Raw genomic sequence first — 23,913 nt, forward strand, 5'->3', positions numbered from 1 at the left:
CTAACTTGTAAGACAACAGAAAAGGAGGCTGAGGAGGACCTTAATTGTTGCTGTTGGAGACAAGGAAAATGAGAAATCAGATGGAGGTTTTTCTTTGCAAATTTAAAAAATGTCCAGTCATTTGTACAAATGGTTTAAAAGCCTTGAGATTTTAGGAATGAGTATTTGCAATTATTCTCTTTTAATAATTAATTACTAATATGTTTTAATCACTGAGAACATTGTTTTGATCATTAAGAATTTACAATGTAAAGATTATTTCAAGGTCAAATTTCAAATGTTAATCACTGTAACCTAATGCATGTAAATCTCTACTGAATTCAGTTTAAAAATAAAAAGTAGATCATTAATTCAAGCTAGCACACTTACTGGAAACTTTTATTATTCTCTGCTATGGTTCAAGGTTATTTCTTTAATCAAACTTCTGAGTCTGATCCAGAGTCAAGAGAAGAAAAATCATTCTTCTCCCTTTCTTTCCCTAAAAATACAACTCTCACAGGAAAACCTCTCCCAACTTTCCTTATCTCTTAATTGTTCTCATCTCATCTTTGTTTCTGCTGCCATCATGCTCATTTCTTTTTCTTCTTTTTTTTTCTTTTTAGCTTTGAGGGCAGATTATGCCACAGGCTCAAGACACTTAAGAGTCACACAGTTTGAAGAGCACTCTTTGTTGATGCTTTGCTAGGAAAGCTTCATGGGGTGTCTTCCTGTTGGTCAAATAAGTTTGTAAATATGATATATACGTTTGCTCGCTTAAGTTTGCATTGGGTGTGGGGGACAGGCTGTAAGCAGGCTGGGCTGTTATAGCCTAAGGCTTAGTTTTTTTTTTTTCGTTTTTTTTTCTGAAGCTGGAAACGGGGAGAGACAGTCAGACAGACTCCCGCATGCGCCCAACTGGGATCCACCCGGCACGCCCACCAGGGGGCGATGCTCTGCCCACCAGGAGGCGATGCTCTGCCCCTCCTGGGCGTCACTCTGTTGCGACCAGAGCCACTCTAGTGCCTGGGGCAGAGGCCAAGGAGCCATCCCCAGCGCCCGGGCCATCTTTACTCCAATGGAGCCTCGCTGCGGGAGGGGAAGAGAGAGACAGAGAGGAAGGAGAGGGGGAGGGGTGGAGAAGCAGATGGGCGCTTCTCCTGTGTGCCCTGGCTGGGAATCAAACCCAGGACTTCTGCACGCCAGGCTGACGCTCTACCACTGAGCCAACCGGCCAGGGCCAAGGCTTAGTTTTAAGACTAAGCCTTTCTCACCCTAAGTGACTTTGTATCAGAGACTTCCTTGTTTTTATATTGGATTAAAGGTTTTGATTTCTACACTATAAAGCAGGGGTTGGGAACCTATGGCTCGTGAGCCAGATGTGGCTCTTAATGGCTGCATCTGGCTCGCAGACAAATCTTTAATAAAAAAAATAATAACGTTAAAAATATAAAACATTCTCATGTATTACAATCCATTCATTTCCTACCACTCATGTTCATGGTTGTGGGTGGCTGGAGCAAATCACAGCTGTACTCTGGGACAACACCAAATTTTTATTGGATAATGCCTAACCTACACGGGTCGTTGTATGGCTTTCATGGAATTACATTTTAAAATATGTGGCGTTCATGGCTCTTTCAGCCAAAAAGGTTCCTGACCCCTGCTATAAAGGATAGCAGAGAAAGGCCACGTGGAGGAGAGGAGAAGCAGCCAAGATGGCGGAGTGCTGAAGAAGCCAGTTTGTGCAGAGTTTGTGCAGAAAGAAGGAGATGGGGAACAGAGGTGAATAAGGCTAGTGAGGTAGAAACCTTTGATTCTAGGAATACTTGGATGAGTCAGTGGCTTTGGGAGCCCTGAATGGAAAGGGAAGTGTTTTCCCACTGTGTGTATTTCTTGCCCGCCAGGTGCAAGCTAGGATTAAAGCTAATAGCCCACCAGTACTTGGGTCTGTTGTTTCATTACCATCTGTCTGAATCAAATGTGAACCTGCATGGGCCAGGTGGCTGTGATGGTGGCCGCGGCTACTGGCTTTATAGGTGTCTTCCCTTTGCTTTAATGGACATCCTGATTACCTGGGCTTTTTCCTTAATTGTATTCTGATGGGGGGCCGGTAGGGGTATGGATTACAAGCGTGGGTTCTAGACTGGACCTCACCTGAGTCCGGGTCCTGATACAGCCCTCACTAGTTCTGTGACTGCGGGCAGTTTATATCTGTCCCATGCCTCCCTCTCCTCATACATTGGTGAGGACAAGCAGAGCGCCGACTCTGGCGGCTGTAAAGATGAACTGTACCGCGGTGTGCCGCTATGACTGGAGGGTGTGCAGGGCCACTGATGTAACTCACACTGCTGCCTTCCTTTTGGCTGTGTGATCCGACCTTCCACTGAGCCCCCCACCCCAGGCGACTGGGTAAAATCTGGCTTTCGGTTCTGTCCAGTTTAAATCTTCATCTAATCCAACTTTATTAAGAATTCAGTTTAACTCAATTTAACTGGATTTTAGTAGCTCCTTTAAGGCAATAGCCTAAAGCAAAACATGCTCCAATAGCCTCCCTTGTTTTTCTTCCTAAAATGGCTTTGGGTGAGAGAGAGTTGTGTTTGCAGGTGTACCCTCCTATGTGGGTTCTTTTGTCCATAACAGTGAACTTGCAGCCTGTGTTTTGGGCTCTGGCAGTACCTCCGGGACACACCTGCTGGCTCCCCCTTGGTAACCACACTTCTGGGGAGTTACCCCGCTGGCTGGCAGCCCAGGGTCCCTGCTCTGTGGAAACTGAAGTGGCCTAGGACAACCGATCTTCAGGTTATCTTTCAGAGTGACCATGCTTTTTCTGCTGCTTATTTTTCTCGGATATGTTCGGGCCCTGGATTGGAACGTGGGGCAACCTTTGAGGTAGCTCTTTTATAACCTGACAAATGTAGTGAGGCCAGAACTCTCTGTCCTGGATGTCCTCACATAGAAAAATTGTACACCGTTGGCTTGTTATTGTAGACTGCATGTTGTATACCTCCCACCCCTGAATTCATGTATTGAAGCCTTACCCCGTAGTGTGATGGTTGGGTTTAGAGGAGGTCAGTCATGAGAGTGGGGCCCCATGGTGAGATTAGCGCCCTTATTAGCAGAAGGAGAGACCTGAGTGCCCTCTCTCTCTCTGTGTCTCGCTCTCTCCATCATGTGAGTGCACAAGAGAAGATGGATGTCTGCAAACCAGAGAGAGAGTTCTCATTGGAACCTGACCATGCTGGCATCCTGACCATCAACTTCCCAGCCTCCAGAACTGTGGAAAATGTTTGTTGTTTAAGCCACTAAGGCTGTGTTATTTTTGTCATAGCAGCCAGAACAGACTACAATCCTTGTTTCCACCTTCTCACATCTCTGTGCCTCCTTCTCTTCACCACAGTTCACCAATGGTTAAAAAGGGGTGGGTCCTTCTAGGCCTCCCCTAGGAACTATCTCCATGGTTTAGTCCTCTAGGCCTGGCTCTATCTAAAGCAGGGGTCCCCAAACTACGGCCCGCGGGCCGCATGTGGCCCCCTGAGGCCATTTATCTGGCCCTCGCAGCACTTCCGGAAGGGGCACCTCTTTCATTGGTGGTCAGTGAGAGGAGCATAGTTCCCATTGAAATACTGGTCAGTTTGTTGATTTAAATTTACTTGTTCTTTATTTTAAATATTGTATTTGTTCCCGTTTTGTTTTTTACTTTAAAATAAGATATGTGCAGTGTGCATAGGGATTTGTTCATAGTTTTTTTTTTTTTTATAGTCCGGCCCTCCAACGGTCTGAGGGACAGTGAACTGGCCCCTGTGTAAAAAGTTTGGGGACCCCTGGTCTAAAGTTTATCAATTTGTGGGAAACATTAAAGCCATCTTAGTTACCCTGAATGAAGTGAGCAGATGGTTTTCCCCTGGGATTTTAAAGTGAATATAATGCTTTGTATGGCGCACTCTAAATATTTCTTACTGAAGTATAAACAATTTGTTCTTGAATTAGCAATCGGGGAACACAGCTACTGTTCCTATATTATTAAGATGAACAGTCGTCCTCCTTTAGGAAGGACAGTCATTCTTTTGTAAGTTCTGTTCTCCCTCGAAAAGTGTCCTCCTACATGTTCTCCTTTTTGATATTGGAAAACTAATCTGTAAATGTCCGTATTCATTCGATGCAGAGTCGATCCATTGCGTGTGATGTGATGTATTTGTACTTGACATGACGATTCGTCAAGGAGCAGTACAGTGTGGCGAGACGCGATTATGAGTATTCATTCCGATGATATTATCTAAATGAGCACTTTTTCTTACAATTATTAAAATTAATAGGCATGTAAGCATAATTACAATTTAAAATATTACAAAGGTTTTTATTATGCATTTATCATATTATGTATTGTTGCAATAAATAAAATGTTTCTTTTATTTATGATATTGTTTTCTTCAATTTATTTTTGTCCTCCTTTTCATTGTAAAAAAATTGGTCACCTTAATATTATGCTTCTTGGTTTAATAATTTGGGAACAGCAATGAGAAAAAAATATGGACAATGTAGGTTCCATCTGGAAGGTCTTCAAGACCTCAGATGCCACTAACAGGAAGCATGTGGCCGTGGTTCTCACCCCAGAGTATTAACACATGTGCTTTCCCAGTTTTATTTTTTTAAGCAATAGAGGCAGAGAGAGGGACAGATAGGGACAGACAGGCAGGAAGGGAGAGAGATGAGAAGCATCAATTCTTCGTTGTGGCTCCTTAGTTGTTCATTGATTGCTTTTTCATATGTGCCTTGACGGGGAGGGGTGGCTACAGCAGAACAACTGACTCCTTGCTTAAGCCAGCAACCTTGGACTGAAGCCAGTGACCTTGAGCTTCAAGCCAGCGACCTTTGGGCTCAAGCCAGCAATCATGGGGTCATGTCTATGATCCCACGCTCAAGCCAGCGACCCTGTGCTCAAGCCGGATGAACCTACACTCAAGCTGGATGAGACTACGCTCAAGCCAGTGACCTCGAGGTTTTGAACCTGGGTCCTCCTCATCCCAGTCCAATGCTCTATCCGTTGTGCCACCACCTGGTCAGGCCATGCTTTCCCAGTTTTGATGCCATTATCAGCCATATTTGTGTGAATCAGATGTCTTATGTAAAATATGTCACAAATATGCAAATATCTTTACTACAAAGAAGATTGTTCTATGGGCTAGTCCTTCTTTTTAATTTTTTCCCCCACCATTTCACTTGGCTAATAATCATTAGTAGGCCTTCATCACCGTAAGTCTTCAGTATTAGAGAAGTCTAAAGAGAAGACTTCTATGGGATATGTTGGATACAGATGTAATCATATAAAGTAGCATGGATTTGGAGCTTGAAAAGAAAGGAATCAAATGCTGGAAACAAGGAGAAAATAATAAAGATTGAAAAGGTAATGGGAAAGTTAAGGTAATGTCATTGGACCATTAGGCTGAGAAGGCAGTGATACATTTTGCTTTGATGATGTCAGGTGTGGGGCAGCTGGTAGAAATGTCATGAGCTTCAAAAAGAGGTTGGGTACTCTGAGGTCCAGAAATATTTGTCTGTAGGTCTTGATTCTATCTGTTTAATATAACCTAGGGCTGTTTCCAGCACTTTACCCTTCCTCTAAGGGACCTGTTGGTCACATAAGTTTGTAAACATGATGTATATGTTTGCTCGCTTTGGGTGTGGGAGACAGGCTGTAAGCTGGCAAAGTCATTATAACCTAAGGCTTAGTTTTAAGACTAAGCCTTTCCCTCCCTTCTAATACTAAGGTCTTCTCAAAACTAAGCTTTTCCCCACACCCTTGACTGTTGCATGATGTGGGGTGGTGCACTCTTATGAGGAATTCCATTTATGCCTCAGATAAGTGGCTTTGTGTCAGAGACTTCTTTATTTGTATATTGGCTTAAAGGCTTTAATTTTCTACACTATAACATGAAGCAGACCAGGGACTCTTGCTCTCGCTTGGTTCCTGCCATTAGCATTGCAGCGAAGAGGCAGCCAAGATAGCGGAGTGCTGAAGGAGAAGCTAGTTTGTGCAGAGTTTGTGCACAGAGAAGGAGATGGGGATCAGAGGTGAATAAGGCTGGTGAGATAGAAACCTTTGATTCTAGGAATACTTGGATGAGTCAGTGGCTTTGGGAGCCCTGAATGAAAAGGGAAGTGTTTTCCCACTGTTGTATTTACTTGCCTGCTGGGTGTGAGCTAGGATTAAAGGTAATGGCCTGCCCACCAGTTCTTGGCTCTGTTGTTTCATTACTGTCTGTCTGAATCAAATGAGAACCTCCACAGGCCAGGTGGCTGTGATGGTGGCCGTGGCTACTGGCTTTACAGGACCTCAAGTTATAAACCGCCTCTTGGCTACGTCATTCATTGCATGCAACAGATAGTTGTTAATCTTATGGAATTGTAGAGTCACGCATGCTGATGAAGAAAAATAATAAATTCCATGGACCAGTAAGCAATTTAGTGCCTGAAGCTATAACTTCCTCATTGGCTAGTGTTGGTCAAATAAGTTTGTAAATATATATGTTTGCTCGCTTTGGGTGTGGGAGACAGGCTGTAAACTGGCAAAGTCATTATAGCCTAAGGCTTAGTTTTAAGACTAAGCCTTCCCCTCCCTTCTGATACTAAGGTCTTCTCAAAACTAAGCTTTTCCCCACACCCTTGACTGTTGCATGATGTGGGGTGGTGCACTCTTATGAGGAATTCCATTTATGCCTCAGATAAGTGGCTTTGTATCAGAGACTTCCTTATTTGTATATTGGCTTAAAGGCTTTAATTTTCTACACTATAAAGTGAGACAGACCAGGGGTTTTCTCTCTTAGTTCCTGCTATCAGCATTGCAGGGACCTCCCTGATTCCTTGCCCTGTATGGGAAAAGCAGGTTTTCTGCTTTTCCCTTGGCTTCTCTTGTGGCTTGCCTGTCTTGGTGAAACACCAACATCAATAAACAGAATAGCCCACCATCCTCCGACTCCGCCATTTCTTTACTGTCTGCCCAAATTCAATGAGAACCTGCATGTGAATGGCCCAAATCATGTGCAAGCCCCAAAAATATTTCAGGGGCTGTTTATATACCCTTGATCACACACGGGTGGGGGAGAGCATGATATCATGGCACAAGTTTATGACATTTGTTTAGAGGATACACAGAAACATTAAGACTTTTAAAGTTAACCTTTATTTTAGATTTAAAACTAAATGACTCATTGTTCTTGCAAGCCAGAAACTTCTACATTCTTCTTCCTCCCCTCCCCAAAGGAAGGATGGGACAGGAAAGCCTGACCTTTCCTCCTAGAATATCAATATTAATTTTGCAGCTTTTTGGTACCTTACAACAAAGACCACTACCCTTTCTCTCAGGGCTCCCAAGCCCCTCGCATTTCTTCTCTCTCTAGATTCTCCAGCAAAACCGGCAAGGGTAAAAAAAGAAACCCTTCTCCAGCAAACAATAGCAAACAATCGCCCCTCCCCTCTGTGGCAGGCAATCCACAATTTGCAATCTGCCGCCCTGAGGGCAAGCACCCGCAGCCTTCCATAGACTATACATGCATGGCACTGCCCCAGTACAAGCCAGCAAACCTAAAAAACACTTGTTACGAATTTGTTTGCCCAACAACAAGTCTCTTGTTCTGATTCTCCAGAGAACTCTGACTAATGAATAAAATTGTGAGAGTGGGGCCTGATAGATACGTGAATTCCAAACTGCCCTCTTGCTGTTCCGCTCATCTGTCAGACCTCACCCTTACTGGACTATTGCCCCTGAGACAAAGGAATTCCAAAAAGTTGACAACCTGCCCCAAGGAGGGGCTCCGGACATACCAGGACTTTTGGTTCAACACCCACATGCTCGAAGCCCCCCAAGGAGAGGCATTCCGGACATACCAGGACTTTTGCCTCAGTATCCCTCAGGCTCTCCCAAACACTATATAACTGGCCCCTAGTCTGTAACAGGTGCTCTTCTGCCCCAGGAGAAGTGCCCAGCAGGGTTCCTTTCTTCCTTTCAATAAAGCCTGTTACTCTGGTCTTTCGGACTCCCATGGATTCCAACAGGGCCCAAATTCAATAGGACTGGTTTCTTATTAGAAGAGGAAAAGATATCTGACCTGTGGTGGCATAGCGGATAAAGTATTGACCTGGGACATTGATGTAGGTCCCAGGTTTGAAACCCCAAGGTTGCTGGCTTTAGCACAGGCTCATCTGGCTTCAGTGCAGGTTTGTCAGTTTAAGTGTGGGATTGCCAGCTTGAGCAGGTATCATTGACACAATCTCAAGGTCACTGGCATGAAGCCCAACGTTGCTAGCTTTAGCAATGGGTTACTGGCTTGACTTGAGCCCCCGGGTCAAGGCACATATGAGAAACAATCAATGAACAACAAAAGTGACAGAACTATGAGTTGATGTTTCTCATCTCTTTCCTTTCCTCTCTCTCTTTAAAAAGAGAAAAAAAAGATGAGGAAAAGACACCAGGGATTTTTACGCATAGAGGAAAGGCCATGAGGACAGGGAGAAGATGGACATCTACAAGCCGAGGAGAGAGGCCTTAGGAGAAACCCAACCCACCAACATTTTAATCTGAGACTTCCAGCCTCCAGAACTGTGAGAAAATAAATGCCTGCTGTTTGAGCCACCCAGACTGTGGTATTTTGTTATGGCAGTTCTAGCAGAGAACCTGAGAACCCAAGGCCTCAGGAAATGCCTCCACAAATCACAGCCACAGTGCAGGCACTTAATCCCCTGTCCTACTGAAAGCATCTTTTCCTTTCAGGACTGTGCATCTTAATAACCCAAACATGCTGGACATGGAGGGACTAAAGTGTCTGTATGCCAAAGTTGGTAAGTGTAGGGATGTTTTTCTCCCTGAGCTGGGTGAATAACCCTGGTACTAGCTGCCTCATAGGCTCTCCTGGGGCTCCTTCAACTAGTAACCAGATATACTGATTTGACAAAGCAATTGTTACAGAAACAACCGATGAAAACATCCCTTAATGTGTATAAAGTGAATATAAAAAAGCCTAAGGTGATATCTTTTCTAAAAAAAAAAAAGATTTAAGTTATGGAAAAGTCTTATTTAGCATAGACATAGATGAGCATGTCTGTGGCTACTGTGATAGGAGGCGTCAGGGCACAATTATCAGGGGCACAGAAATGTTTGATGGGAAACTGCAGCAGGGTGCCCTGAGCAATCTTGCTGACCCCTCCTGACTGCTGTGAGAGCATTTAGTAATTAGCCTCACAGCCCTGCTGCCAGGTGAGGGCGCCTCTCTGCCCCGACTTTCCTCCCTTTGACCGCCCTCCCTTTGATGCACCGCTTGGAGGCTGCGCGCGGTGCCCCGCGCTGGGCTCCCCTTACAGCTACTCCAGGACTGCGGCGTCCCGGTGAGAAGTTTTCCCCTGAAGTGTCTGCGGGATCCAGCCAACCCTACAGTCAGTCCATTTACCTGCAGCTCTGTAGGCAAATCTGGTCCTGTTCCCAAAACAACGGCCGCTTGATATTTAAGACGTGAGCGGATTTCTTAGTTATTTTTACTTGCAATTTCAAGGCTCCCCCCCCCCTTTCCCCAAATCTCCCTGGGCTATAAATTAATCTCAGTGAAAACATGCTTTTAAGAAAAGGGGGACTCAAAGTAGGACAACGACTTGTTCTTTCTGAAATTGCGTATAATTTAGCGCGGTGTTGCCTTTGAAGGGGAAAGCTGATCTGCGGGGACATCGCAGGGGTAGTTAAGGAGGCGCTGCGTCTGAAAGCCCCATTTCAGGCAAGGCGAGGATTCGGTTTCCAATGATCAAAACAGCCTTGTACTCTTCTTGGAGTTATTTTGACATCTAAATAATAGTTCTGGCATTTCTTTCAGAGTGTAAATCAGTAACTTTGACTCCGTGGAGCCACCGGCACGGGGGTTGGGGGGGGGGAGGGAGGCATGTACCCTCCCCTTCCCCAGCTCGGGATTGGAATGCAGGGTCAGGACAAGGAGCCTTGGGCGGCAGCAGGACAGGCGGTGTGGGTTGGCTCTACAGTGGGCATAAGCCCTAGTGTTGGGCTGTTAAGAGTAAGTTTGGGCCACTGCTTGGTCCTGCTTCCCTGGGAGGGGAGGAAGTAAACCCTCTTTATTCCTCGACCAGTGGAAATACAAAGGCTTTGTTCAATCGAGCGCCTGGGGCTTGCTTAGTAGGTCTGGGTGAGAGTTCATGGACTGTGTTGTTTGAAAGGAGAGTTTGAGATTTCCTAGGAATGCGGAAAATATGGTTTGGGTCCTGAGGCCCCAGGAAGACTGTGTGTGGCCCTTCAGTATAACTCACTGCATCCTCATCTGATGTTCCTCTGGAAGTTAAGGCTTTGATGTGAGGTACAGGCCCTCTCCTTGCAGAGCGAGCCACGTGTTAACTTAAGGTGTCCTGTGTGCTCCAAGTCGATGGCTTTTCTGTATACTTTGAGCTGCTGACTCTGGGATTGGAGGAAGGGGCTATTTAGGTGGATTCAGATGATTCTTTGTGGGAGAATCAGTGACAGGGAAAAGAGACAGGACTGGGTGAAGAATGGTGCCCTCTACTACTATCTGTGTGACTTTGGGTTTCTTTAAGTTTCTGTGCCTCAGTTTCCTCAACTGTAAAATTGAGATGCAGACAATACCTATCTTGTAGGTGAGATAGAATTAAATGAGTTTGATCTATGCCAGGAAGCTGGCCCATCAGAAGCACTGCTTGAATGTTAGCTGTTATTTAAACCTTTGAGTAGTACGAATGTTCATGTACATCCTCATGCCTCCTGACCATCCAGATAACAAATATTTTTATTTTAAAAATGTGTAAGGCAACATTAAAAAAAGGCAAATGTATGTTCTTCTTGTTTCCATAAATTGGTTATCAAACAAGCATGATTTTAAGTTAATAAAACTATAACTGGAACTAATTTCATTTTTTGAAAAAAACCAAAACACTCCTGTGGGTCAGGGAGCTGAAAAAGCTCACTACTCAAAGGGTTAAAATATATTATTAGTGAATGTTTAATATTATCAGTGAATAAAATCTATTTAAAATGAAAAAAAAATAACATTGACTTAGTGTATTCTTTCCTCTTATTTTCTCTCTGGACTCTTTTATGACCTTAGAGCAAATATTGACCATTGTTTTAAACCTTAGCTTAGGTTTGGTACTTTGCCACTTAATGATGTAGTCACCTAGCTCTTCCGGAATATTCTTTCTGGGACAAAGATGATGTCCATCTTCAAAAGCAGATAAGTAGATGCCTGACCGGACGGTGGCGCAGTGGATAGAGCATCGGACTTTGGATGCGGAGGACCCAGGTTTGAGACCCCGAGGTCGCCATCCTGAGCACGGGCTCATCTGGTTTGAGCAAAGCTCACCAGCTTGGACCCAAGGTTGCTGGCTTGAGCACAGGGTTACTCGGTCTGTTGTAGCCCCACGGTCAAGGCACATATGAGAAAGCAATCAATGAACAACTAAGGTGTCGCAACAAAAAACTGATGATTGATGCTTCTAATCTCTCTCCACTCCTGTCTGTCTAACTCTCTTTCTGTCTCTGTAAAAAAAAAAAAAAAAAAAAAAAAAAAAAAAAAAAAAAAGCAGGTAAGTAGATTTAGTGGTGGTCTTTGACATGTTTCTTGTTCTTTTCCAGTCCTCACAGTATGAGAGGGCGCACAACTTTCTTCTCCTCTGTCAAACTTTGCTGGCACTCATTCTCCCTGATTTCTCTGCTGTGTTTCTGAACACTGGCCTGCTAGTGGTCTGCTGCACAGTCATGGTGCTCATGAAGCTGCTGTACCCAGGTCTTGCCCAGACCCAGGAATCCGAGTCCCTGAGGACGAGGACCTGCAAGGTGCAGAGAAGCTTTCAGCACTGACATCTGAGAAGCACCGCTTTCCGCCTTTCTGGTTTTCCAATTCTCTTCCCTCTAATCCTGTTACATTCTCAGTAGATACTGAATTCTTAAACACTAACCTCTAACATGGCTATTGCTATATTTTAAAAAATGTACCAGTTCCGAAACCCTCAAGATTTGGCTTTCTAACCTGTGGAACAGAGGAGACAGCATGGTGTAGGAGGGGGCTGAGGGTGCGGGTAAGGTAGCAGAGAGATGTGGAATGCCATGGGAGGGGTTTTCAGGTTTGATTTTCAAATCTGCTGCCTAATGAGCTGAATGACCTTGGTTTATCTGCCCTGTGAAACTCAGATTTCCCAGCTCTTCCTGGGGACAGTCACCTGCTGAGTGGGGCTGTTCAGGAGGACGAAATGCAATAACATCTGTCTGTCCATAGTGCTAGGAGGTGTGTCTCCATGGTAGCTTTTTCTGGTCTTCCCCTGATTGTTTTTATCCTCTTCATTCCAGCACTTCTGTTAGGTTGTCTGAGCTCTTTATCTTTTTCCTTATTATCCCCTTTAGATGTGACACTTATCTTCCTAAACTCTCATCTTTGTATCTTCTGATTTTAGCTCATTGAAACCTTTTATTCCTGACCCATTTTTAGGTGGACAGTCTAGAAGTTTCTCAAGCAAAGACATCTGCTGTTTGGGTCTGTTCAGCACTCCTCCCTCCATAGGAGCTCTTCTCTTCACCTTTGGAGTCCTGCCATTCCTTCCCCATCACGTGTGGATGTGGGATGCTGGCCCAGGGGGCACCTGACTCAGGCGTGTGCCAATCATGGTACCACATTCTTCCCACCATAGTGATTGGTGTCAAGAGTTGTCATGTGACATAGCAGGGGCAATCCGTGTGGTTTTCAGCAGTTTTCTAAGTTGGACTTGCAGAGAGAGCTCCCTTTGGTCTTGGGAGCACCACGTTTCCGGAGTAATGAGACTCCTTCAGGCTGCTCATACTTGCTTCGGGGTGGGGGTGTGGTGGGGGGTAGGAGTAGGGAAGACCTAGTGTGTGTTGCCTCCTGGTCTTGTATTATCCTCAGGCTTACCCCACTCCTGCTGGTAAAGAAACACCTTTTCAATCTCTGTTCTCCTGGAGGGAGTTCCTCTGTGGAGATTTTGGGTGCTAGCTCTTCTGGTATTTAATTGTTTCCTTAATTGTTTGTATTCCATACCCTATTTTCCTTCCCAACTCAGGTACACACTGCTAAGTTGGTTGAAGTTGGGGCAGCTTCTAGGCAGAGGCGTTTGGCATACCTAGAGTTACCATTACCCTCTATCCCTTAGGTCTTGTTGGTGAGATTGGCCCATCCGTCCAACCCTTTATCCAGGGTAGTAGGTGTTTTCCCAGGAAACCCTGCAATGTCCTCTGTTCCTACCATCTGCTGATTCCCCTTACTTGGCCATGTTCTACCTGCCCCAAGCTCAACAGATATTCAAGAATTTTTGCGAGGCTTCTGGCCTCTATGGTGCTTAGTGGATGCCACATGTGTAGATGGGTTGTCTCCACAAGCTTTGTCCACAGCTCAGCCAAGACTTCTGGAACATACATGCTTAAAATGGTGCAGGAGTGTGGACACATATCATTCAAGTATGGGAACAGTTAATAACTTAGGGGTTGTTAATAGGTGCAAGTTCAATAATAATCAGTTTAATTGGTGAAAGCATCAGTGGGGTGTGGTTGAAACAGGAAAGGGTTTCACTTAGCAAGGTCATGTATCGTTGGGCTAATCCTATGAACAAGGCCACACTGCTAGCAGGAGGGACAAAGGAGTAAAGGAGGTGACAGCTGGAACCTCTGATGTTACTGATGGGACACCTCTTGGGAGGGGTGGCGAGAAGTGGGCTTTGCTTCTAACGAGAGGAGCTGGGCAAAGAAGTTAGCCTCTCCTGAGCCATGGCCCTGGGCCGCTGCAGCCTGTATGTACCTGGCTGATTCAGGAGACTCATTCAGATAAAATCATTTCTTTGAATAGTCACCTGGGGAAGGGAGTTGAGCAGCTGCAAAACCATTAGGAGTCACCTACATCCTCACTGCTCACACTGCTTAGGATTTCCACTGGAACACATGGGCTGGAGGTCCCCTGTGCTTTCTGGGTGTCCAGGAGCCAGGGCAGTGGGTGGAGACAGGACATATTCCTCACTTCTATGCACAACAACACCCTGCACCTGTGTGGATATATCAGATATTAATGGAAGCATTGCAGTTTAATTAAAATAAATCACAATGTGAGATGGGAAGGATGATACAACTTTTTATATAAAATACGTCTTTTCTTTTAGTTGAAGGGCAAAGTCACTGTGGAGTTCATCCTCTGCATGGACATAGCCAGTTCTCAGCATAGGTCCTGTGGCTGAACATTTTCCTTGTTGTCTAATCCTTGTCTACATTGGTCATCAAGATTATATGTTAGCATAAAAATGTGTTATACTGTTTCCTTTTATTCAAAAAGTTTTATAAGCCTGACCAGGCAATGGCACAGTGGTTAGAGCAGGGGTCCCCAAACTTTTTACACAGGGGGCCAATTTGCTGTCCCTCAGACCGTTGAAGGGCTGGACTATAAAAAAACTATGAACAAATCCCTATGCACACTGCACATATCTTATTTTAAAGTAAAAAAACAAAACGAGAACAAATACAATATTTAAAATAAAGAACAAATAAATTTAAATCAACAAACTGACCAGTATTTCAATGGGAACTATGGCCTGCTTTTGGCTAATGAGATGGTCAATGTCTGGTTCCATAGTTGTCACTGCTAGCCACAAATGATATGACGCGCTTCTGGAGCCGTGACTCGTACGTCTCACGTCACCGGAAGTAGTACTGTAGGTGAGCGACACTGTGCTTTGTGGCGCCGCCACATATAGTACTCCAGTACTCACTGACCACCAATGAAAGAGGTGCCCCTTCTGGAAGTGCGGCAGGGGCCAGATAAATGGCCTCAGGGGGCCGCATGCGGCCCACAGGCTGTAGTTTGGGGACCCCTGGGTTAGAGTGTCAGACTGGGATGTGGAGGACCCAGGTTTGAGACCCTGAGGTCGCCAGCTTGAGCGCGGGTTCATCTGGTTTGAGCAAAGCTCACCAACTAGAACCCGAGGTCGCTGGCTTGAGCAAGGGGTTACTCGGTCTCTGTAGCCCCAATGGTCAAGGCACATATGAGAAAGCAATCAATGAACAAACTAAAGTGTCACAACAAAAAATTGATGATTCTCATCTCTCTCCCTTCCCATCTGTCTGTCCCTATCTATCCTTCTCTCTGACTCTTTCTGTCTCTATCAAAAAAAAAGTTTCATGAGATTAGAATCTTTCTTTCTTTAATGTTTGATAAGACTTACCTGCAAAACTATTTTTTTGGGGGAAATTATAACTATTATTACTATTTTTACTTTTGCCTATACCTGAACATTTCCACAATAAAACAAAGAGAGGCTTAACCCCATGTCATGTACATAGCATTCAGTGGAGGAAAGATTTTAAATTAATGATTAAGTTTTATAGGACCACTCAGGTTTTTCTGTTTCTTCTATAGTCACTTCTGACAAAAATCTTTTCTAGGTATTGCTCCATTTTGATTAAATTCTCAAATCATTGGTTAAAATTGTTTATCATTTTCTACCATTTTAATTTGTGCATCTATATTTCTGTTTCTATTTTTATTCCTAATCTTCTTTATTTGTGCCCTTCCCTCTTTTCTTCAATCAGACTTATAGAGGTTTACCAATGTTCTTAGCCATTTCAAAGATCCACTTTTGTCCTACCATTGCTTTGTTTCAGGATGTGGATTGAACTGCATGCCGGGGTTGGAACCAAGGAAGCAACGAGCCCTCAGGGTATTAGACTGTGTGCCCAGCTGAAATGTCCACTGGGCATTAGAGGACAAGCTTTTTAGACCAAGCAAAACAATGCAGTTCATAAACAAAGCTATGCTATTGAGAGAGAGAGAGACAGCACAAATAGTAATTCCACTATTAATGTTAATGTAATTATCAACAAGCCAGTGAGGTTCCATTTTATAACCCAATTTTCAGAGGTGAAAACAGGCTTTGTGTGATTGAGTACTTTGCTCAAAGCCATATAGTTTATCGATAGTGTTTGACTTCAGAACCTATGCTTTTCCTGTTACCCTCCTCACCATGAACGGGAGGGAACATTGGAGGGATTGCAGGAGATTTTGAGAGGTTGGGCTACGAGACGTGAAAAGCCAAAGTGATAAAGCAAAGGTTCTGCCTGTCACCTGCTTTGTTGGCCATTCTGGACCAAATGACGAGTAAAGCTGACCCCTGTTCTGTTTTAAATGACTTGATCTTTATTTTATTCTGAGAAGTACGGGGGGGGGGGGGGCACTTACCTGGTAAAAAGATCCCAACAGAAACAAATTCTGTTTTTCAGTACAAAGGAGCAACATTGGTCTGCGCTTGCAGAGTCTTGCTTCAAGTCATTTCCGTGTTCGTTGTGTTTGTGTACACCTTCAGGAACTGCCACGAGAGGTCCACAGTAGATACTTAGGTTTCTGAATGAAAACAAACAAAATCTAAGTTCTCTTTAAACTCCCATCCTTCCTCCTTTTTTTAGAACTGAGTCCTATGTCGTGCAATAGAACCCTCTGTGAGGATGGAAATGTTCTATATCTGTGCTGGCCAATATGGCAGCTGCTGACCACATGTGCCTACTGAGCACTTGAAATGTGTGGTTAGTCGGACTGTGGAGCTGAATTTTAGGTTTTACTTCATTTTAATGAGTTAAAAATTAAATAGCTACATGTGTCTAGTGACTACTGTGTTGGACAGTGCAGATCTAGGTGGTCAGTGCCTTCTGTAACTTTTGTTTCCTGTGGTGTTAAGACATCGTTCGTGATGTCTGGTAGCGTTTTATCATGGTTTGAATTACCCACCTGATTTCCCTGACTTTCACATTTCTCACTTCAAAAAGATCAGTGGGCAAAAGAGGCTGGTTGTCTCACCTTTTAGTCAGGTTGACTTTTGTTCTTTGGATGGGACCCTCTGCTTCAGCACTGGTTTGTACTAGGTGGGGGTTCTGTGGTTGAGTGTGCACGGATTGTGGCTTTTTACTGTGCTGCCGGCACTCGGGAACCACACGGCATCCTGAGGGCAGTCACATGTGACCTTGGAGGAAGCATATTTGCTTATCTTTCAACTTGTTTAAAGCCCAAACCACAGCCATGTGGGGATAAAGTAGCTGGGTGAGATGGAAACAGCAGACTCTAGAGAGGTTTCCCTTTGGCTCACCACAAAACCTCAGCATCGAACTACTTTCCCCTTCTTCCTGGGCCTCAGTGGCAGACTCTTCTGGGTCTCAGTGGCCATGATGCGGTGGCTTGAAGTGAGGAGCAGCATATTCAACTGCGTGTCATTATTTCTGCAGGTGCCCCAGAGTTTTACATAAATGGAGACTAACTCTTCTGACCAGAGGTGGGTGACGCCTTTGTGTTCCTCATGGGTTACCTACCCCCCCCCCCCTGGTTTTTGTCAGGATGGTTTCCAGTCTTCTGGTCTCAAGTTCAAGCATGCTGGATCCAGAGATGGGGCGAGGGGTGGTCTTTGGAGACACAACTCCATGCATTGGTTCAACTGACAAAAATGGCAGGCCTGTTGCCAGAAATGGCCCAACTACTGAGGATGGGTCAGAGGAGTCTTATCCATTGTTTTTGATGGGGCTTCTTCATTGGACATTTGCTTCCTCTGTCCTGCTGAGAAGTGGATGACCCTCATGGCCAGGGCATTTCTGCCTTGTGCATCTTGTCTAGGTCGGGGGCTGTGACTAATTTACAGGCTGTGATTATCCACAGCCGTCAACCTGTGTCTGTTTTTAGCAAAAGGACTATTCTTCCCCAATACTCTTGAAAAGGGGTAGGAAAGCAGCCTTCTCCCTATTTTGACTGTCTGAAGCTTGAATGTCTGGGATGGAAGGGTGAAGGTGGGTTACCTGTCGGTGCAGTGAGTCCACCTCCCCGGGCGCTGGAACTCGGGGGGCAGGAAAGTGAGCAGGTGGAAGTCTGAGGCAGCTTTCTGCCCTTGTCGCTGCAGACATCTCATTGTCAAGAGAACCCAAGACTGGAGTGTCCGTGCACTGCATGTGGCTGCCGCTGAGAGGGATGCTGGGTAAGGTGCATGGGCTGGGAAGGTGCACAAGGAGGCCTCTGTCTGCGAGTCCACATGGGCCCACACTCGTGCAGTGAGCCAGGAGCCAACAGCCATTGGGCCTGACTCCTGGGTTTTCCCAAAGCTCCCTCTCTAAGCAGCAGTGTTACCCTAACTGCTCCAAGGTGAAGGTGGTGCTCAAGGGGGCACCCAGTCCCTCCCTTCATCCTAGCATTGACTTCAAACTTCGTGCATTAGTTATTTATTGAGCACCAACAATATACCTGCAGTCTTCACAGGGGACACAGCTGTGAACAAGACTGCAGCGTGTTTCTGTCTAATCTGCAGAACTGCTCCTAGACACGTCTTCTGTCCTTGAAAGCTCTCTCCGTATTCTCTGTACCATCTCCCAAGGACAGCAGGAGAACCTTCTGAGGATATTTAAAGTATGTGTTTCTAATCGATTCCTCCCTTTGGATGTAAACTGAACATAATGTAATAAAAATAGGACCAAAGAAGCCAGAGTTAGAGAGTATACAAACACCTTTATAGTGCAGGATAACTTACTGGGGTATTTTCCCCTACTTCTGATCTCCAAGGGGAGAGGAGGGCTTTGTCTCCAGGAGACAGGGAGTGGCCTTGCCCCTGTGGGCAGAGGCAGGGGGTGTTTTGTTTTCAAAAGTATACTTTCCCATCTGGGGGAGAAAGGCAGAGATGGAAGAGCCCTGAGGCTGGGATAGGGCTGCAGTTCTCTTGTGTAGGCAGGAGGGCACCCCAGGAAGTTCCCAGAGATGATGGGGTCGCTTTGGGGCTTGTGAGTGAGAGACGGGATGTGTGTGAGAATTGAAGTGTTTTTCTTCAATGGTTTGGGCCTTTGGTGGGAGCTGGTTGTCATGTGGAAGGCACTGAACAGGAAGAGGGGCTCTGGAAGCCACTGAGACAGAGACAGACCCCTGGGCCCAAGCATCATGAGTTTGGGCAGTGACATCACGGTAGTAAAAGGTCCAACGTGAATGAACCATGAGGCTAATGTTTATTATGCCTTGTGAAATGAGCCAGTCACAACAGGGCCAAGGCCATGTGACTCTGCTTAGGAGTCACATCCTTACAGACAGGAAGTGGACGGGGGGTGCCAGGGGCTGGGGGTAGCAGAGTCGAGGGGTTGGTGTTTCATGGATGCAGAGTTACTGTTTGGGATCATTGGGGAAGTTCAAAAGATGGATGGTGTTGACGCTGCACAGCAGTGAGAACACACTGAGTGAGTGCCACTGAGCCGTGTGCCCGGAGACGGTGGTCGAGATGGTAAACTTTATATTATGTGTATTTTACAATAATAATAATAATAATAATAATAATAATAAACCATGAAAAGACCACAAAATGGGCCAAATCCTTTACTGCTCTTCGAGTGAAAAGAGAAACCTGGAATCAACTTTCTGAAGAGTAAGCTTGGAAAATGGAGGGAGGCTAAGTCATTTCACAGTTAGAGCACATTTCTGGTGTATTAGAATATAAAATCTGTAACCCAGGTCTAATCGAAAGTGACTCTGTGCCCTATGTCCGGTGTGAGTGAGTGTGTGTGTGTGTGTGGAGTACCTCACTCCCAGCCCACGGGGCACAGCAGGGTGCTGGGGCTCTCGGGGTCTCTCTGGGGCCGGGCTGATGGGGCGGCTGTGCCTTTTTCGGGGCCATCAGCTCGCCTTTTCTCCGCATCCCCCTGACTTATTTTGTATGCCAGCACTTGGGGAATGTGCTTTTTGCTCTCCATAGCATCTGCCCAGGGTGCTGCACCCCCAAATTCTCTCTAACGGTAGGGGCAGTGCAGTCACACAGGCCCAGCACCGGGGAAGTGTCAACAGGGTTCAGTCCAGCTCTGTGAGATGGGGAGGCCGAGCGCTTTTTTCCCCCACAGGGAAACAGGAAGGCGGGACCGTGAGGGGCAGAACCTGGGACCACGTTCCTCTCGCTGCACCCTGTCAACCCCTCTCCCTTCTGCTCTGTTCCCCAAGGCCACATCCGTTTCCACTGTGGAATCAGATGTGAGCGTATTCATGTTTAATGAGTGGGCTCCTGTGGAGCCTCGGGGACACTGAGGTGGGTGGGGAAGCCCGCTTTCTTCCCTTGTGGCAAAGTCAGAAGGTAGTCTTGGCGCTTGAGTGGTGGACTTGACCTCACACTGCTACTATGGGCCTGGCCTTCGAGAGCCCTGTTTCCATCTGCAGACCGGGTCGTATTCCAGTCACTTCAAGGTGAGCTGCTGCCTTTAAAGTCCTTTGATATTTTGACTTAAGCAGCTGTCCCATCAGAGGCTGGACAGACTGATTCAAGTAACAGCTGGGGCCCTTTGTTTATAACTCTCTCATCTCATGTTTCTGGGTAGATTTCTCTTTGGGGACAATGTTTTATGAATCATGTTTGAAATGAGCTTAGGGACTATTCTCTTTGAATTGTCAGGGGAAGAATAAATGCCTCTCTCTGAAGTTCTGTCTCTGTAGTCCCAGGCCCGCCACAGAGGGGGGGATGAATACTCCCACACCCCTTTCTGGGGCCTATGCTTTATTTGTTTTTTTTCCCCAAACGTAGCAGACAATTGTCACCTGCTTCTTTCATCTTTTTACTGAACTGTGGGCCGATACCACTGTTCCGGCTGGCACTACATCTCTCTGTGTCCGTTTCCCCATCTGTAAAGTGGGTAGAATAGCTCAGGGCTGTGAGTTTTAAATGATTTTCTGTATATGAAAGTACCTTACTGATTTTAAAAAGCTGGATGAATAAACCTGACTTTCTGCTACAAAAGCCGTGAGAGGGCGGGCTGCTTGTCCCTTTCTGGACTCACCGCCCGGATGTGCAAGGTCTTCAGTGTGTTGCTGTATTAAAACTCTTTCATGACTAAGATCATTTGTCCCTCCTCCTCCGGCCCTCTTTCCCTCTCTCCTGCTTTTGTCCAGGAAGTAATAAAAATTGGTTTTCATTTCTTTTCCTCTTCCCTGGAAGCCCAGCTTCTCTGTCTGGAGAGGCTCTCAAAGGTGTTCCCCTTGTATTTCTCTTGCCATCTGTTTGTACAACAAGGTCAAGCGGAGGTGATGCTCTGAGCTGGTGTTGGTGCTGGGAAGTTGGACGGCCGTTGTTTTCGGACCCACAGAGACTGGCGTGCGTGTTAAGGTAAGATTTTTTTTTTTGTCTTGTAGAACAATCCGAGGAGGAGGAAGAACCACAGAGAGTGGGCTCAGCTCGGGGCCGGCGGGAGCAGCTGGTCAGCTCTCCGTGGAACACTCTGCATCCTGACTCCACTTTGCCCCCAGACCCTGACTCTCTCTGCATATCCAGCGGGCCCGGGTTGTGTTCCCTGGGCCCGCAGGGAAGTTAGTGAATATCTGAACTGCAATTTGTTTGAAAGTTTGAATCTGATTATGTGATTCGAGCCAGGAGTGTCAAAGTGGAATCAGTGGTAGCTTTTGAGGGGAGCTGGGAGGGGCGAGGCGTTATCCAAATATTGTGACATGGGAAGATGTTCGTTTATCTTTAATGAAATTTGTACAGTTTTCCAAGGCTCTTGGCAGCCCAGCAGTGGCCTGGTTCTCTGTGTAACGTGAGGCTGCTGCGGATGTGGCTGAGTAACCCTTAGACACGCCTGGCCCAGTGACGGGGAGCCCAGACATGCACCTCTGGATGTCACTGCCAACCTGCGACCTTGAGGGAATGATGGCTCATCACCAGGACATCCCTCCCTGACCCTTGGCTTTCCAGCTAGTTCTTCTTGAAAATGACTGCCATGTGACAGCTTTTTGGTGGTGTCTGTGTGGAGAAGACAGAAAAGAATACATTGTAGGACATTATAGGAAAATTGCTATCATCCTTGGCATTCAGGGGGGCTGCCTCAGAAGGGTGGCTGCTGTATAATGTGACCTGCTCTGTCCAGGGTCAGAGGGAGACAGTAATGAGCTTCTAGCGGCTATTAGGTTGCCTGGGACATCAGATTATTGAAAGTAGAGCTGGTGTAATCCAGAAAGACGAGACCACTGGGCCATTGTTGGAGTGACATGGTTGAAGGGGCAGTCCCCCTGTCTAGGTGAAATCCAAGACTTTGAATAATCACAGATTCCCAGGAAGTGGCAAGTTAAAAGTGCACAGGGAGGTCCCATGGACCCTTCAGCTCGGTAACACCTTGCATAACTATAGTAATAAAAGAAACTAGGAAGTGAGGCAGAGGGTTTGTAACAAGGGACGCGGGATCACGGAATCTCAGTACTATCACAAAGATAGTAGTGGCGTTGTTTTTGAGTCCTTCCTCTGTGCTAGTGAATATTCTGGGCATCAGGAACGCACACAGATGAGGCTTGGGTACCCCCACCCCCAACCCAAGGGAGTTACGGAGTAACAAGGGATACCAGCATTACGTAAAAAAAGGGCAGATAATTCATTAATCACAACTGTGACAAGGGCTTGGGCATGAAAATACACCCAAGAGAAAAAGAATGTTGACTTCATGAAAGGATGACTTTAACATTTCCATGGCATTTGGTCCCCTTATTTTAAGAGTTGCCAGATTCCACAGTAGCTACAGCTTTTAAAGTTTACTCCTAGAATTACATGTACAATTGTATCCTTTTATGAGCTTATTTTTAAAAAAATCTCTTCTTTACTTTTGATCCGTAGAAGCCAAGTACACCCTGGAATGAATGGTCCTCACACTTGTGCCTATAAGTGGCAGTTGATGAGAGTGTTTTGAACACACGTCAGCAATCTGGCCGCAGAATGGCAGAGACCTCAGCAATCAGCTCCTCACATCAGAAGCAATTAGGAATGAGAACACCCCAACAGGCGCCTGCCCAGGGGAGGGGTTCTTGACTATTGGCTGTCTTCGCTGAGATCCCAAAACACGTCCTTGATTGTATTGCTTGCCGCCTCTGGGGTCAGAAGGCAGCCTTGGCAAGCCACATGGAGTTCAAATGCACAACGTTCAGTCTTGTGGTTCAGCGGTATGATCTGATTTGGGATCCTTCTGGTTCAAGTGACAAGAGGAACAATTAGATTTATGTTCTCTGTGGAGCACAAGAAGCAGTATCCGGGCAACTCGAGCTGAATTCACACAAGAGCAGGAGCCTCCCCACCTACTTGGTAAACTTGGCACAGGTGGAGGAAGTAATACCTGGATAAATACCGCTGGTCACTGGGGACGTTCTCTTTACATTAACCTTTGCTGTAGGAGGTTCTCGTGTCTCCTGGCTTTTGCCAAGCAAACAGTATGTTTTAAGGGGGAAACAAAACTTTGCCAGAAATGTCTGTGAGCAGTGGCCTTAGCAATGGGCAGCGGGCTGACCCCTCAGTCTGATGTTAGCTTTGGTGGTTTTTGTTAGGTACAGTCTTGAATTAGGGTACCTGTCTAAGAGGTCCGTGAAATTTAGAGGTGCTGATGTTATTACATTTGTTCGAGTGAAGTGTCTTTTTAGAGTTTGGTTCCTCATTCTCTGTTCTGGATGGCTAGGCCTTGCAAAACACACTCTTTTTTTTTAATAAATAAATTTTTATTAATTTTAATGGGGTGACATCAATAAATCAGGGTACATATATTCAAAGAAAACATGTCCAGGTTATCTTGTCATTCAGTTATGTTGCATACCCATCACCCAAAGTCAGATTGTCCTCCGTCACCTTCTATCTAGTTTTCTTTGTGCCCCTCCCCCTCCCGCAAAACACGCTCTTGATACAGAAGAAAAATCTCCACCTCAGTTGCTGTGTTTGGCCCCCTGAAAATTCCAGTAAATGATCTTCATCATTAGTCTCCATAAACGGGGGAGGGGGAGCCCCGTGAAATCCATTGCCCTGAACCTAACTTCTTACCCTTTATGGGGAAATTGCAGGATGTGTTGATGACCCTTTTGGTATTAATCTTCTTGTTGGATTTTACTTTTACTATAATTATCACTTTTGAGAATGACTTCTTTCCCTTTTCCCCTGCCC

General features: G+C 45.7%; 1 protein-coding gene across 1 annotated transcript in view; it reads left to right on the top strand.

Moving 5' to 3' along the window:
• Positions 1-23,479, top strand: part of SETD4 (SET domain containing 4) — a 96,403-nt gene extending 72,924 nt beyond the window's left edge. Inside the window, exons 13-16 of the transcript XR_010749333.1 lie at positions 17,237-17,283; positions 17,899-17,973; positions 21,022-21,114; positions 22,609-23,479. The gene's annotated coding sequence lies outside the window, so the exon portion shown is untranslated. The remainder of the gene's footprint in view (positions 1-17,236; positions 17,284-17,898; positions 17,974-21,021; positions 21,115-22,608) is intronic.
• Positions 23,480-23,913: the final 434 nt, after the last annotated feature.

The sequence above is a fragment of the Saccopteryx leptura genome, chromosome 2 (genome assembly GCF_036850995.1).
Source record: "Saccopteryx leptura isolate mSacLep1 chromosome 2, mSacLep1_pri_phased_curated, whole genome shotgun sequence".
NCBI classification, from domain to species: domain Eukaryota; kingdom Metazoa; phylum Chordata; class Mammalia; order Chiroptera; family Emballonuridae; genus Saccopteryx; species Saccopteryx leptura.